This window comes from Phascolarctos cinereus, unplaced genomic scaffold (assembly GCF_003287225.1).
Source record: "Phascolarctos cinereus isolate Bilbo 61053 unplaced genomic scaffold, phaCin_HiC Scaffold_9;HRSCAF=440, whole genome shotgun sequence".
Classification (NCBI taxonomy): domain Eukaryota; kingdom Metazoa; phylum Chordata; class Mammalia; order Diprotodontia; family Phascolarctidae; genus Phascolarctos; species Phascolarctos cinereus.
Genome location: NW_027556402.1, coordinates 68,533,907 through 68,548,280, shown reverse-complemented (window position 1 = coordinate 68,548,280; position 14,374 = coordinate 68,533,907). Strand labels below are relative to the sequence as shown.

Sequence of the window (14,374 nt, the reverse complement as noted above, 5' to 3'; positions counted from 1 at the left end):
TCCTTGCCCACTAAGTTTAAAAAGTTTCTGCTTTTTGACTTATCTCTAAGGAAAATATGTGTATCCCTGATACATTTCATGCACGCAAAATATTCCCTGCACTTGCTGGAATAAACAGGAATCTCCATGGCTGCGTAGTCAGTAGGGAAGTCTGCCTACTTGTGGTATCACACATCTTTCAGCTAATTCAGCAATCGAAATGTAAAGCTCATCACTCAGGGCCATCACCCAGCACTCAGGAATACTCCCTGGAGGACTTCAGGCCCATAAAACAATGAATGGGTTATAGACTCATTCACATATGTGGAGTTTTTCATCTTTGCAGATGGAGTATTGATCATATTTTTCATTTAATAAGTAATCCAAGTAATGCAGGATACTAGTAGAAAGTTGCCTATAACCGTATGACTTAACCATTTCACAACATGCCAGAGCACACAACCAATTAGAAATTATTTCTGAAATGTAATAAATTACTACAATAGTATGTGTCCTGCTCCTAAGTGAGGGAAAGGGCTCACAGCTTTGAAATGCTAATAGTGTTCACAAAGACATAGCATAGACTGACATAGCATGGCTGACCCATGAAGGAAAAAAAAAAGCTTGTGATGCAAATTAAAGTTGTTATTAAATTTATGGACTAAAACAAGCATTTCCATAGCATAGGACAATAAAAAAGATAATTGCACATGAAGCTGCAAATTCACCTTGTGTAACTTGCTGTTCCTTTTAAATACACAACAAAATTGTCATTTAAATTTCCTTTTTTACCTCCTTTTTTTCCTTCCTTTCCCCTTTGCCTCAACCTCAGAGATGGCTACTGTTAAACACAAATAGTGGTGTGTGTTTGTGTGTGTGTGTTGTGTATGTGTGTGTGCATATATATACACATATACATGTATGTGTAAAATTATTCTATATATACTTCTGTTTATCAATTCTTTCCCTGGATACAGATAGCATCTTTCTTTATATGTTCTTTATAGTTAATTTGGGTATTTATAATAGAATAACTTATTTGCTCAAAGTCATTTCTAAAACAATGTTTCTATTACTATATACAACATTTTCTTGGTTTTGCTCATTTTGCTCTTGATTATTTCATGCAAGTCTTTCCATGTTTTTCTAAGATCACTGAGCTCATCATTTCTTATAACACAATAGTAGTATTCCATCATAATCATATACCACAACTTTTTCAGCCATTCTTCAGATGATGGGCAAAATAAACTATATGTTCTAAAATGTTTATAGCAGCTCTCTTTGTGGTGACAAAGAACTGGAAATTGCACAGATTCGAGTTTCCAAAGCAGTTTGTGATATTCCAGGAAATCCTGCCCAGCCTGAATACCACTATGTGACTGTATATGGAATAATCTGATCATTGTTCCGATGCCTAAATTACTCCCCAGTTTTGAGTTACATGCTTTCAGGAACTGTATTAACTCCTGTGGGACACAAAGGTTAGTTCTTAAGCAGCAGCATATTCCTTGGTAAAGACTAGTAGGGTAGGAAAGAAGGAATCACAACTCAGAGGCAGAGTTATTAAGGCAATCATGCTGTACCTTAACTGAGCCATCAGAAATGTTGTGGTATTTCCCCAAATAACTGAAAGTAAATGGCATGTAAGAAATTAGACCATAAAATTTTAGACTTTAAAGGAATCTAAAATTTTACAGTTGTAAATGAATCTGATCCAAAGTCTTCCTGTTATAGAAGATGTTTTTGGTCCAAAATGACCAAAGTCACACAGCAGGTTAATGTCATTGACTGGAACCCAGATATCCTGGCCTCCAGTTTAGGACCCTTCCCATTATATTATATTGCCAAATCCATTTCTTCTTTCATTGTCTCAAAAGACTTGTACACTTTGACTCGTATATACGTGTGGACTTCCAATGAAACCCTACTCTAGTGCCTCATTCTAACAGAAAAATTTTCCGTCCCTCATTTGTTGCATCCTTCATGCTGTCTAAATGTCTTCTTTAGTTCTGAAATTAGTGCCAGAGGGATCACATGGAGATGACCCTGGGCTCTCAAAGGCTTTGCCACTGAAGTGCAATGTCTAATTGGAGCGACCAAAGTGGGGATTACTTCTAGTACAGATTTGGCGGTGGATTATGGGTTGGTTACCAGAAGTCCAGCATGGCTAAATTTGTAAAGACTCTTCACCATCATTTGGCCACTGATAGAATTTTTTGAGCCGTAGAAACTGATGACATTTTCTGCTAAAATACAGAGATACTCTGGTCTCTTGATAGAAGGAGGGTTCACCCTCATGGAATCATAGCTCTTTTTAAGTGTAAATGTAAGTGTGTGCAAATGTAATGATAAATATCATGTATTACATTTCCCTGTTAAAATCGTTTTGTGAATATATATCACTGTAAATTTTGTGACCCATAAGCATTTCCCAAAGGCATCTAAACATAACGGAATTAAACGCCTGACCTACAAAATGAAAAAAAATCAAACTTTCTTCTTTTCCAAATGCAACAGTTCATTCCTATTTCACCTCTTTCTATTAACCACCACGTCAGATTTATGCCCTCACATTTCTTTGTTACTCAGATAAACAGCGCAAACAGAATAGGAAACAAAGCCAATTTTTTAACTTACCCTATAACATACATTGTCTTCAAGAAATTTTGATTCCTTTCATATATATTTTTTTCAAATTGCCTCATCAGTGATGACATTTTTATGATCCTTTCTACAAGTATTTCTCTATTGAGTGTGGTCATCTTCAGCAAAGCCTTTGGCTTCTTGGGGGACATTTGTGAAGCAGACAGGGGAAGAAGAGGATGCCTGCCTAGCCAGATCAGCCCTGGGGCCCCGTAGGGTACCTGCTTGAAGAAAAAAACTGTGGCCATTGTGAGAGAGGGACTCTATCTGGGGATTTTTCCCTCTGTCACTTCCATCTTTACTTCCTTCATCCTCCCTGAGTATCCTCTTCATTTCTGAAGTTAGTCCCAGGGGACGAATAAGGTAGCCCAGAATAATGGGCCACTCTACCACTAGCTTCTCTCCTACTGTTTTCTTCTTCCCTTTCTAAGAGGGAAGGAAGCTGGAGTGAGCTGATGGCTAGAGCATTAATATATCACTCCCATCATATGGTGCTCCCCCAGGAAGCAGCTCCTTTCGATGTAGCTGTGGAGGAGGGGCGGGGACTGGAACATCATAGCTGATAAGTGATAAATAAAGCAACATAATGGATGTGCCAGTATTTTGCAGCTTCTGATTTTATGTGTCCAAATTCAGTTCAGCATTCATTTATTAAATAACTGTGAAAGAAAATAAACCAGGAGGCAGCACTGTGTGAAACAGGGCCCTGAATTTGGAGTCAGAGGACCTGAATTTCCTGGCCTGAATGGAAGAGGGATGAAACTAAAGGTGGGCAGACGACTTAGTAGATGTTATGTTATCATAGTCCAAGTGAGAGAGATAATAAGTCAACTGCAGAGGTGAAAACAGGAGTGGAAAGGGCTGATGCGAGGGAGATCGTGGAAATGGAATTGACAGAACTTGGGAGGTGAATAATTTTGCTGTTAAAGCATGGGAAGAGTGAAAGATGAGAGCAAAATTTTGAGCCTAGTGACTAGGAGAATTGTGATGCCATCGGCACTGGGAAATGAGAATAAAAGGCATATTTTTGGGAAAAGCCGCCATTTGGGGGAATATGAATTAATAACACTATTGGCAGTAATAACAATGATAATAATTAAAATAAATGGCCAACTTTTTTAATGCTTTAGCCTTGGCACAGTGGTTTACAAAGATTATCTAACTTGATCCCATCACAACCCTGGGAGGTAGGTGCTATTATTATCCCCATTTTACAGGTGAAGAAAATACAAGCAGAGGTTAAGTGACTTGCCCAGGTTCACAGAGCTTGTCTGAGTCTGGATCTGAACTCAGGTCTTGAATCCAGCTGTAGTGCTCTGATACCTAACTGTCTCATTTATGTTGTATGGACGTTAGAATTAAGATGTTAGTCAGATATATAAATGGGCACCCTATAAGAAGTTCAGATATGTGGAACGAGGATCAAAAGAGGATTAGGGCTAAAGATAAAGATTAGCAATTATACAAATGGAGGTGATCACGGAAGCCACTCAATTGAATGAAGGGGGGAATTATTGGGAAGGGAATGCAAAGAGGAAAGTGAGCCAAAGACAGACCCTTGATGTAACCCACACTTAGGGGGCAGGATGAAGGAGAGCAGCCTGAAAATGAGGCCGAGGAAGACTAGTCAAAGAGGTTGGAGGAGAACCAAAAAAGCAATATCACAGAAGCCAAAACAGGAGAGAAGATAAAAAAGGAAATGGCCAAAAGTAAAAATTTAAAAATTTAAAAGTGCAAAAAAAAAAAAGCAAAGAACACAAGAACTAAAAACAGGCCATTGGTTTTGACATTTAAGGAGGTCTTGGTGATCGTAGAGAAAGCCAGCCATTTCAAGTAGGGCAATAGGATAGCAAGCCGGATTGCAAGAAACTGAGGACAGAGAGAGAGTGAAGGCAGCAGGTGTGGACTGTGCTTTCTAGAAGCTTGGCAATAAAGCAGTATAGAAGAAAGAGTTGTTGTTCTGCCTTTTTTCAGTTCAGTCCTCTTCTTTGTGACCTCATTTAGGGTTCTTGGTAAAGACACTGGAATAGTTTGCTATTTTCTTCTCCAAATCATCTGCTAACGTGAGTCTTTTTGACTTCAGGCCTAGCGCTCTATCCACTATGCCACCTAGCTGTCCAAAAGAAAGAGTATATGATCTAAAATCAGACAACCTCATTTCTGATCCCAGATTTGCTCCTTGTGTGATGTTGAGCACCCCAGAATTTGTTTTTCCCCATCTGCAAAATGAGGGGTTAGAACTAAATTGCTTTGAAATCTCTTTCCTTGTTCCAAATCCTAATATCATGAAATGAAGGAGAATTGGAACAGAAGCTTGAGGTGATAGTAGGGTTGAGGACAAATTAATGCAGCAAGCCATTAAGTCCCATTAGCTTTTTTAAAGCAACTAGGATGTTGTCATGTAAGAAAATGCTTCTCTAGTACATTAAGGGGCACCTTGAAACTCAGCATGCCTTTCAACAATGAGCATGCTGCTAATTCCTAGTGCCAGGGGTTCAGGAAGAAACAGGAACATTTTAGAGTCATCACAAAATACTCGTCCCAATCCTTTTGAGCCCTGATACACTCATTCCTCCTCTTACTCCCACTCACTAAAACTCAAGAAGGAAAAATGTTGGCCAAAAGGCAGCAGCAGCTGTCGGCTTTGCAGAGGTACAGAGGGGAAGACTTCTTGCTCTATGTCGTTGGGCCTGCTGTTACTGCTCTACATGATGGAGAGAGGAGGAATCCAGGGCCCAATTCCTTGCCTCATTTTCTGATGACTTTGAGGAGTAGGTGAAAATGAGCGACAATTATTGTGATGCACAAAAACCAGAAATTGCTACATTAGAACAAATACTTAGAATGACAGTGTTATAGAATGTTAGCTCTGGAAGAGGATTTTGAGATAATGTAGTCCAACCTTTTTCCTAGCACACACCTTTTTTTATACAAATAAGGAAACTGAGTCTTAGCTTTAATGAGAAGTAAAAATCCTTCAATCTAACTGTTAGCATGTAAGGATCAGTGTTATTGGGAGCTCCGTGATAGGAGGAGTCCTGGGGTTTGGTTTTGTCTTTGTATCCTCTGTGGCTAGCCCAGGGCCTCATGCAGGGTAGGCATTTGGTCATCACTTGCTATCGAATTGTTTTGATGTTAATTTAACTGGGATCAAAATTAACAAAATCATAGTGGAAGCAATACAGACAGGGTAATTTTACCCCCTGTTTATGCCTATCTAACAGCTATCCTGGCAAAGTGAAATGCAATGGTCGGCCCTTATGGGCAATAAGAGATCATTTCATATTTCCCCCTTGAAATCACAAAATAAGGCCAGGGTGAAGGGAGAGGGGGAGACAGGGAGAGAAGGAGAGAGACAGAGACACATAACCAGAGAGAGAAAGAGATAGAGGAAGAACCAAAGAAACATAGATAGAGAACCAGAGAGAGAGAGACGAGGATAGAACCAGAGGGAGAGAGATAGACATAGATAACCAGAGAAAGAGCGGAGAAAGAACCGAAGAAACAGTCAGAGAAACAGATAGAGACAGAGAGAGAGAACTTTTTAGAAAATATTGTGGTATTGTATTTTTTTTGCATTCTTGCCCCAGTGATTAGTTCTGAATAAAAGCTCACATTTCTATAGCACTGAAAGGTTTATAGAGAGCTTTCATTTCAGCAGTCATTTAAGGGCGAAGTATTGTAAAGCACTGTAGAAGGAGGTAGCATGGTTAGTTAACTCATTTGCTAATAATGATTTGTAATCGTGTGGGATTTTTGTTCTAATAGATACTTGGCCTAATGTTACCAACCTCCATACTACAAAACAGTTTTAATATTCTGATTAATCTTTAAGAACAAAAGATATAAATTCTGGCTTCTCGTTTTCCTTGGACAGCTGGAAACAACCTAGTTTCTGAAATAGATATCATTGTGCAGCTGCTAAAAAGGCTGTTTAACAACAGAAGCATTTCTTAGATCTGGCAAAAACATATCCTGTCAAATCCATGCTCTTTGCAGCTATGATTCCTCAGCAGTTTATATGTCCCATTTCTATGTCTATTTGCATTTTATGAACATTTTTCCTCTCTCTGTACCTTGAAATTGATTATAGTACTAGCCATTTATCTGCAAATGAGGGTCAGAAGGAAAACATATGCCAGCCCTTTACTATTCATGAGAAATCAAGCATTTAAATATATGTGGCAAAATAAAATGTTGTGACATTCTTTTTTTTCCTTGTTTTGACATGTCTTTGTAATAAAAGTGCTTTTTTATTAGGTTATAGAACCCAGCTAAGCAATGAATTACTTACCGTTTTTCATGGCTGCTTCTTCTCTTAACTCTAACCATTGAATTACATCGACAGAATATATTTTGACTGAGACAGTAGTAGAATTTTCATACTAATTCGATCTAAGCTCATTCTAGAAAGAGTTGTTTGTTGTATATTATATGTGTGTATCTACATAATATCACACATATTTAAAGCCTGGAAACAAAAAAGTCTATGGCGTATGTATCAATTTTATTGTATTCTTCTGGGGAACATGAATGAAGTCAGTGAAATATTAAAGTCTAAATGTCACAACAGGTAGCCTGAACCTACCTAGGTGAATTTAGGCTCAAAGGGAACTTTCTCTTGCAAGGAAGGTATTAGGTTATAGTGATCAGATATCACTTGTCACCTGATGGAATGGAGTAAAATAAGTATTTTACTGAGGAATCAAAAACGTAGAAGACAGAGAAGGTGTGAGACAGAACCAGAGAGAGATGGAGAGAGACAGAAAGACAGTGACTAATTGTTCCACTTATTTACTTTGTAAAAAATCACTTTCTTTCTCATGTACCTCATTTTCTTCATCTTCAAAATGGGAGGGTGATTGGACTAGAATCTTGGGTGAGAAACCTGCAGCCTGAAGATCACATCATGGCCTCAAGGCTGGTTGCAAGTTCCGTACCCCTGCAGTGGATCACAGAATCATAGAATTAGAACTAGAAGGGGATTTTAAAGGTTTTATCCAAATCCCTCTTTTTATAGATGAAGAACTGAGATTCTGAGAGGTTCAGTGACTTATCCAAAGTAGGAAGGCAAGAGGTGGTAGTTCGTTCCAAAAGTTAAACCCAGGACTCTTTGATTGGATTCTTTTTTCCATAGTACCACACTGCCTTTCTTTTATCCCCCATATTAGTTAGTTCGTGAAAGAAAACACATAGGGAAAAAAAGCAACAAGAAAAATAAAGAAAATTGTTTTTTGTGTTTTTTTTTTAAAGTATGTGTTGATCTGCATTCATACTCCATCAGTTCTTTCTCTGGAAATTGAAAGGATTTTTCATCATGAGTCCTTCAGAATTGGCTTCGATCATTGTATTTCTGAGTATTGCCAAGTCATTCACGGTCAATAATCATACAATATTGCTGTTACTGTATAGAATGTTCTCCTGGTTCTGCTCATTGCACTTTGCGTCAGTTCATGTGTAAGTCTTCCTAGGTTTTTCTGAAAACATCTTGCTCATCATTCCTTATAGCACAATAGTATTCCATCATAATCAAATACAACAGTTTTTTCAGCCATTCCCAAATTAATGGACATCCTCTTTAATTTCCAATTCTTTGCCACTAGAAAAGAGCTGCTATAAATATTTTTTGTACATATGGGTGCTTTTCCTTTTAGTTTTTTTATCTTTTTGGGATACAGACCTAGCACACACTACCTCTTAAGGTACGTTTCAGCCTTTACATTGTATGATTCTATAATTTTATATCCATTAATTCAAATAGAGAAAAAGAGGATGAGAATTAATGCTAAGTAATTGGCTTCTATTCCTTTTGATTTTATTATTGTCTCGTTTATTGTTATAAAGGAATATAATTTGTAAAAGTGAAATCTTATCTCCAAAAACACTAAAACACACACTGAAATTTTGGACAGCTTGCATGGACAATATCTGTTAAATATGCAAAAATGCTGTAGTCATTTTTCAGTCTTCATGAACCCTTTTGAGGTTTTCTTGGCAGATATACTGGAGGGGTTTGCTACTTCCTTCTCCAACTCATTTTACAGATGAGGAAACTGAGGCAAACAGGATCAAGTGACTTGCCCAGAGTCACAAAGCTCGAAAGTGTCTGAGGGTGGATATGAATTCAGGAAGAGGAGTCTTCCTAATTCCAGATCCATCACTCTATCCACTGTGCCACCTAGTTGCCCCAAAAGTAGTATGTGCAATAACTCTTTAATTGAAATTGTATCGTCAATTCAGTATAACCCAAAGACTCATGTTCTTTACTTAAAAAAAGAATTGAAACTCTTAAAGAGGAAAAATGCAGAATTATACAGGAATTTATATTTTTAGTGATATTATTTTGAGAAGGATGTGTTTGAAATTACAAGTTATTTTTAATATCAGATAAAAAATGTCTGTTCACTGGTTTGATAGTACCACTGTAGTTGCAAAAGTAAGTCACACTGAGTCATACATGGTGTGCACATCTGTAGTGCCTGCTGCTGGGGTAGCTGAGGCTGGTGCATCACTCAGGATAAGGAGTTCTGATCTGTAGTAGTGCTAAAATGGATCAGATGTACACACTATGTTGGACACCAATGTGGTAGGCCACCTGTGTGCAAAGGAGGCCTGAACTGGCCCAAAAAGGAAAGACAGAAAAAGTTAAATCTTTTCAGACGATCGGTATTTGGTTGAGCCAGTGAATGGTCGTTGTTCTTCTGGCTTGGGCAAGATAGGAAGATCCAGTCAAAGGAAGGAAGGCAGGAAGAAAAGAAGGAAGAATGGAAGGAAGGGAGGGAAGGGAGAGAGAGAGAGAGACACACACACACACACACACACACATTATGAGAAGTACCTTTGTGGTGAAAACCTATCTCACTCCATCACCGCTCCCCACCAATTTTTTGCGTATATCATATTTTAACCTTGCTTTGATTTAAGGTATGCTGGAATGGTTAGTACATCTAACATAGAGATTTTACACGCTGGTGTTACCCCCTCAGATTGGGGACAGACAATCACAGAATTGGAGAGCATTCAAAGATAATATTTTTTCGACTCCTCTGTTTAAAGAGAAGTACAATCCGAGATGTTCTGGGCATAAACAACTTGTCACATAGCCTGTGAAATACAGTAATGTTTTCTATGTTTTAGGCTATCATTTGTTCAGAACGTAAGGAAAAATCTCCTGACTGATGCCAAGTGCAAAGCATAATACAATATTTACCATTTCAATGCTACATGGCATAAATATTTAATTGGTATTGCATGTGTCATTTGCTATTACATGAGTAGTACTGAGAGCAGAGTGTTCACTGAGAAATGATCTGCACAGAGAAGAGCAAAAGAAATAGTCATTCGCATTCATAAGGTTAAAAAAAAGACTTGCCAGATTTCTAGGGATTTAAGAAATTAATTTATCACAAACATCTTTGTCTCTGTTGAATGTGGGAAGAGATCCAACAGTAGGAAAAATCAGTCTTTTGACCTTCAGCAGGGTGAACATGACCTTTATGATCCTACAACGCATCCCCTGCAAGTCTCTCCTTGCCCACTGTTGCCACAAAACAGTATGGAAGTGTGTAGGTCCTTCCATTTATCTTCTTTCCTGCCTTATCACAAAAAAGCCCAATTCATTTATTCTTTTTTTAAGCTTTTTGCATATTGGACATGTTAGCCAAAAATGCTAAAGCTTCTGGTGTATTTACACTTATGTACCACATTTAGCCTCAGAGAATGTAGATTAAGAGTAAGAAACTGGGTCATCTCTATCAACAACCTCAGTTATGTAGTCCCAACTTAGCACAAAAGAATGAGACACTTGATTATCTAGGTTTCTAACAAATGTTGACATAAGGGAATGTGGCTTCTTTCACACAAATCTAAAGGTGACCCAAAAATCCATTCTCAGTGATCTTATATAAATGAGTCACAATATAACATCTGGTAATATGTTTCCCAGAAAAGCAAAGAAGTGATAGGAGAATCAGTGAAATTTCTTTTTTGAATTAACCTACCTTAAACTCCACGTTTCTATTTATATCTGGATGGACTTTTGGATTTGCCTGGATACATCTCAAGTCACAATAAAAATCATATACTAAAGTAGCATCTCTCTTATGTCTGTCCATCTTTAAATAATGATATATATGAATTGTGCTTTAAGAATTGTATCCCCATAGCCTGATCAAAAAAAAAAGTATTAATTTATTTTGATTTATCAACAATCACTTCCATAAGCTTTTGAGTTTTAAATTTTTCTCCTCCTCCCTCCCCACATCCCTCCCCAAGATGGCACACAATCTGATATAGGCTATACTTATGCATTCCTATTAAACATATTTTCAAATTAGTGATGTTGTAAGTAAAAATTAGAACCAATAGGAGGAACCACCAGAAAGAGGAAACAAAACACAACAGAAGAAAACAAAGATTTTAAAAAAACGCTAACTTTAAAATTAAAAATAAGGTTTCCTTTCCATATTCATAAATACTGTGGTTTGGAGAAAGGGGGAATATATAATATGTATGTATACATATATATTATATATACCTCTGTCATGTCTTTCCAAGGTCAGAAATAACAGAGGAGATCTGAATTTATCCACACATTTTTATTTTACACTGTAGTTCTAAATATCAGTTGTGTAGAAGAGGCTTGTAGTGTTCAGCATGACTGAACTGTCCTCCATCCAAATATATAGGACTTTAATATTCACAAAGGTACATCCCTTTTTTTTCCCATCCCCAAGACACTCCAAAACTACCTAACTCCTTAATTCTACTCAAACAAGGGACTCTTAGAGTTTAGCGTTTGTTTGGACCTCTGAGAGATTTCCAACCACCTGGCCCACACTACTGTCCAGTGAATCTGATTATCTAGGCTACAAATATTCTTTCTCTTTAGCACTTGTATCTTTTGAGATAAAATATTCACCACCTCCCTCAAAAATAAGGCTGGACAGTCTTCAATAATAGCTTAATCGATCTCCCTGCCTCTAGTTTCTCTCCTCTTCTAAGTCTCTAAGACTTCCTTCAATCTTGGAGTCCCGAAATGCTGAAGAAACGCTATAAACTAAGACATATATATCAGCTAAGTAAATTCCTTTACTTCTATTTCTCAACTGTGTATTCCCTTCTAATGCTATTCACAAATGCCTTTTATTTTCCTTAAGGGGAGGACACCTCTGGCTCCTCCATCTTATGAGTTCCCCTCACTTGTGTTCTGGTCCCCAGACTGTGGGGGTGGATGTGGCATTTTAAGCCCAAGTTACATTCCAGCCAGGAAGTTGTCCTCACAGGAGATGAAGGACAGAAAGCCCATGTGAGTAGCATGATGAAGAGAGCAGTCATTATTGAGGCCAAGGCAATGCCATTTGCCAAGATTCTCTTCCAAGAAGGGGAAGGGGAATCTGGGACCAACGTTCCAACAGGATCAGAGAGAAGTATCTGCTACAAATTTGCCTGTTTAGAGTCAAAAACCACGGGAACATCAGCAGTGTAGAAGATATTGGTATGTCCTAGGATTGCTAGGCCCGTTTACTCTTTAAGACCACCTCAACTGCACAAGAAGAAGAGGTAATGGCAATGACAGGTAGAAGCTTGTAATATAGAATGCTTTCTCAGATGTCCCTGACAATTGTGGAACTTTACGGCATCTAAGATGCCCTCAGTCATGAAGGTTAATTTTAGTAACGTCATCCATTGTCTGATTTAATCACCTCACTACCCAGAAACTTGGAGTGTCTTAACTTGACAACCTTGTGTACTGCTTACACACTTGCATGTACTCAGAACAATGATTTCATCAGTGTGGTCTACATCCCCTCTTCATCCTCTAACTGAAAACCATTCCTTAAGGACACATATTTTGCAATGGAGTCCCTTCCCTGCTTCTGTTAATAGCTTAAGAGTATCAGAGTATTTCATGGGCTGTCTTTCCTATTGTCCTGTTCTCATTACATGACCAACCCACTTCCTTTTTCTGGTCAGATAGATCCTTAAGGATGTGTGGTTTTCTGTTAAATTCACCACACGTTTTTTATTGCTCTCTTTTGGGTTACTTCTAATTTTGAAACAACACTGTGTGGTAGGGAAAGGGCAGAATTTGGAGTGAGAAGACATGAGTGCAAATTCTGACTGTGTCACCTACTACCCATGTGACCATGTGACTTCAGCTATCTGAAGTGCTTTCTTTGTTACATCAGTTTTCTCATCTGTAAAACCTGGGTGGCGGGGGGGGGGGTGTCAGAACCTTCCAGCTCTAAATCTCTAAGTTTACAATTGCTGCTATACCATCATTCCTAGCCACATATAAATAGGAGAATATTGGTGTTAATGGCAAGCATGACAGCCATAAAAAAATGACAAAAGGAGTTTGATTTCAAAGGAAAGAACTAAAACAACATCATATGTTCTTTAGCACGTTCAGTACCCCCAGTTCCCACAAAGCCCCACATTGTTTTCCTCAGATAATCTTATGCCTCTGACATCGTCGGCCAGTGTTCAGCTGGGGTACCCTCTTGTGACATCCTCATACAGTAATCCTCTTACAAACATCCCGTAAAGGAGGCATTTAGAGTACCTCTTTTCTGACTGGCACCAGCCAGGGAGAATTTGCTAGTGTGCTCTCTATGAGACCTGTAGAACTCACAGCTCTAGAAATGGATGCCTGACCAGGAGCACTCTCAGGAAAATAGTATGTCAGTCTTATCTTTACAAGGGAATGGGGCCGGGGTGGGGGGGGAAGATGCAGCTTTACAAATTATAGCAGATGAAGGAACTATTTATTGAGTGTGTGTGTCATGCTATGGACAGAGCACTGATCTAGGGAGTTAGAAATCTGGTTTCAACTTTCTCTTTAATTACTTAATTAACTTTAATTAACCATGTCAGCCTGATCAAGTCCCTCTAGACTTAAGTTATAGGGTGTTAGAATAGATAATCTATAAAATTGATTCCAATTTTGAAATCCTATGATACTTCTAAGAGTTGAGAAGGGCAGAGGCTAATATTTGCAAAAAGAGAATCTTTGAAGTAAAACTCAAGATAAAGGAATATGGGGAAGCATGATGTCACAGTGCAGTGTCCTGGATTTGAATTCAGAGCAACTGTATTCAATCCTGGCCCCAGCATTTCCTACCTATATGACCTTGGGCAATTTGACCTCTCTGAGACACAGTTGAGGGGACTGAAATAGATGAATTCTGAGGTCCCTTTCACTTCTTAATCTGTGATGCCATGATTCTATGGTAGAGGTTATCTATCTTGATAATGTTTAAAGTATAAAACAGAATCACTGGTGTGATTCCTATTGTGTGTCTTGCTTCCTAAAATGCAGGATTTGGTGTTATCGTGCAATGTGTTTACACTAGGGAGGGATTCATTAGTGACAGTTATTAGAAGGCTTGCCAAAGAAACACCACAGTTCTGTCTCATTATTCAGCAGCTTGTTGGGGCAGTTAACTTTCCATCTGGTTTTCTCCCTCTCAGTAAACTTCCAAGAACTCTCATGTCCCCTCCCCCATATGCTTAATAGGACAATAATTTTTTTTTCTTTCTGATATATGTAAACAAAGTTTTTGTTTGCTTCATTTGTTTTAATGGTTTGGAAAAAGTGAATTTTGTTGGTGGTGATGATCAGACATTTCAGGCTTTTTATGATCCCATTTAGGGTTTTCTTTGCAGAGATACTGGAGGGATTTGCCATTTTCTTCTCCATCTTATTTTACAAATGAGGAAACTGAGGCAAACAGGGTTAAATGAA

General features: G+C 38.2%; 1 protein-coding gene across 1 annotated transcript in view; it reads left to right on the top strand.

Moving 5' to 3' along the window:
* The window catches only part of TENM3 (teneurin transmembrane protein 3), an 825,548-nt gene that overhangs the window by 608,125 nt on the left and 203,049 nt on the right, over positions 1-14,374 (top strand).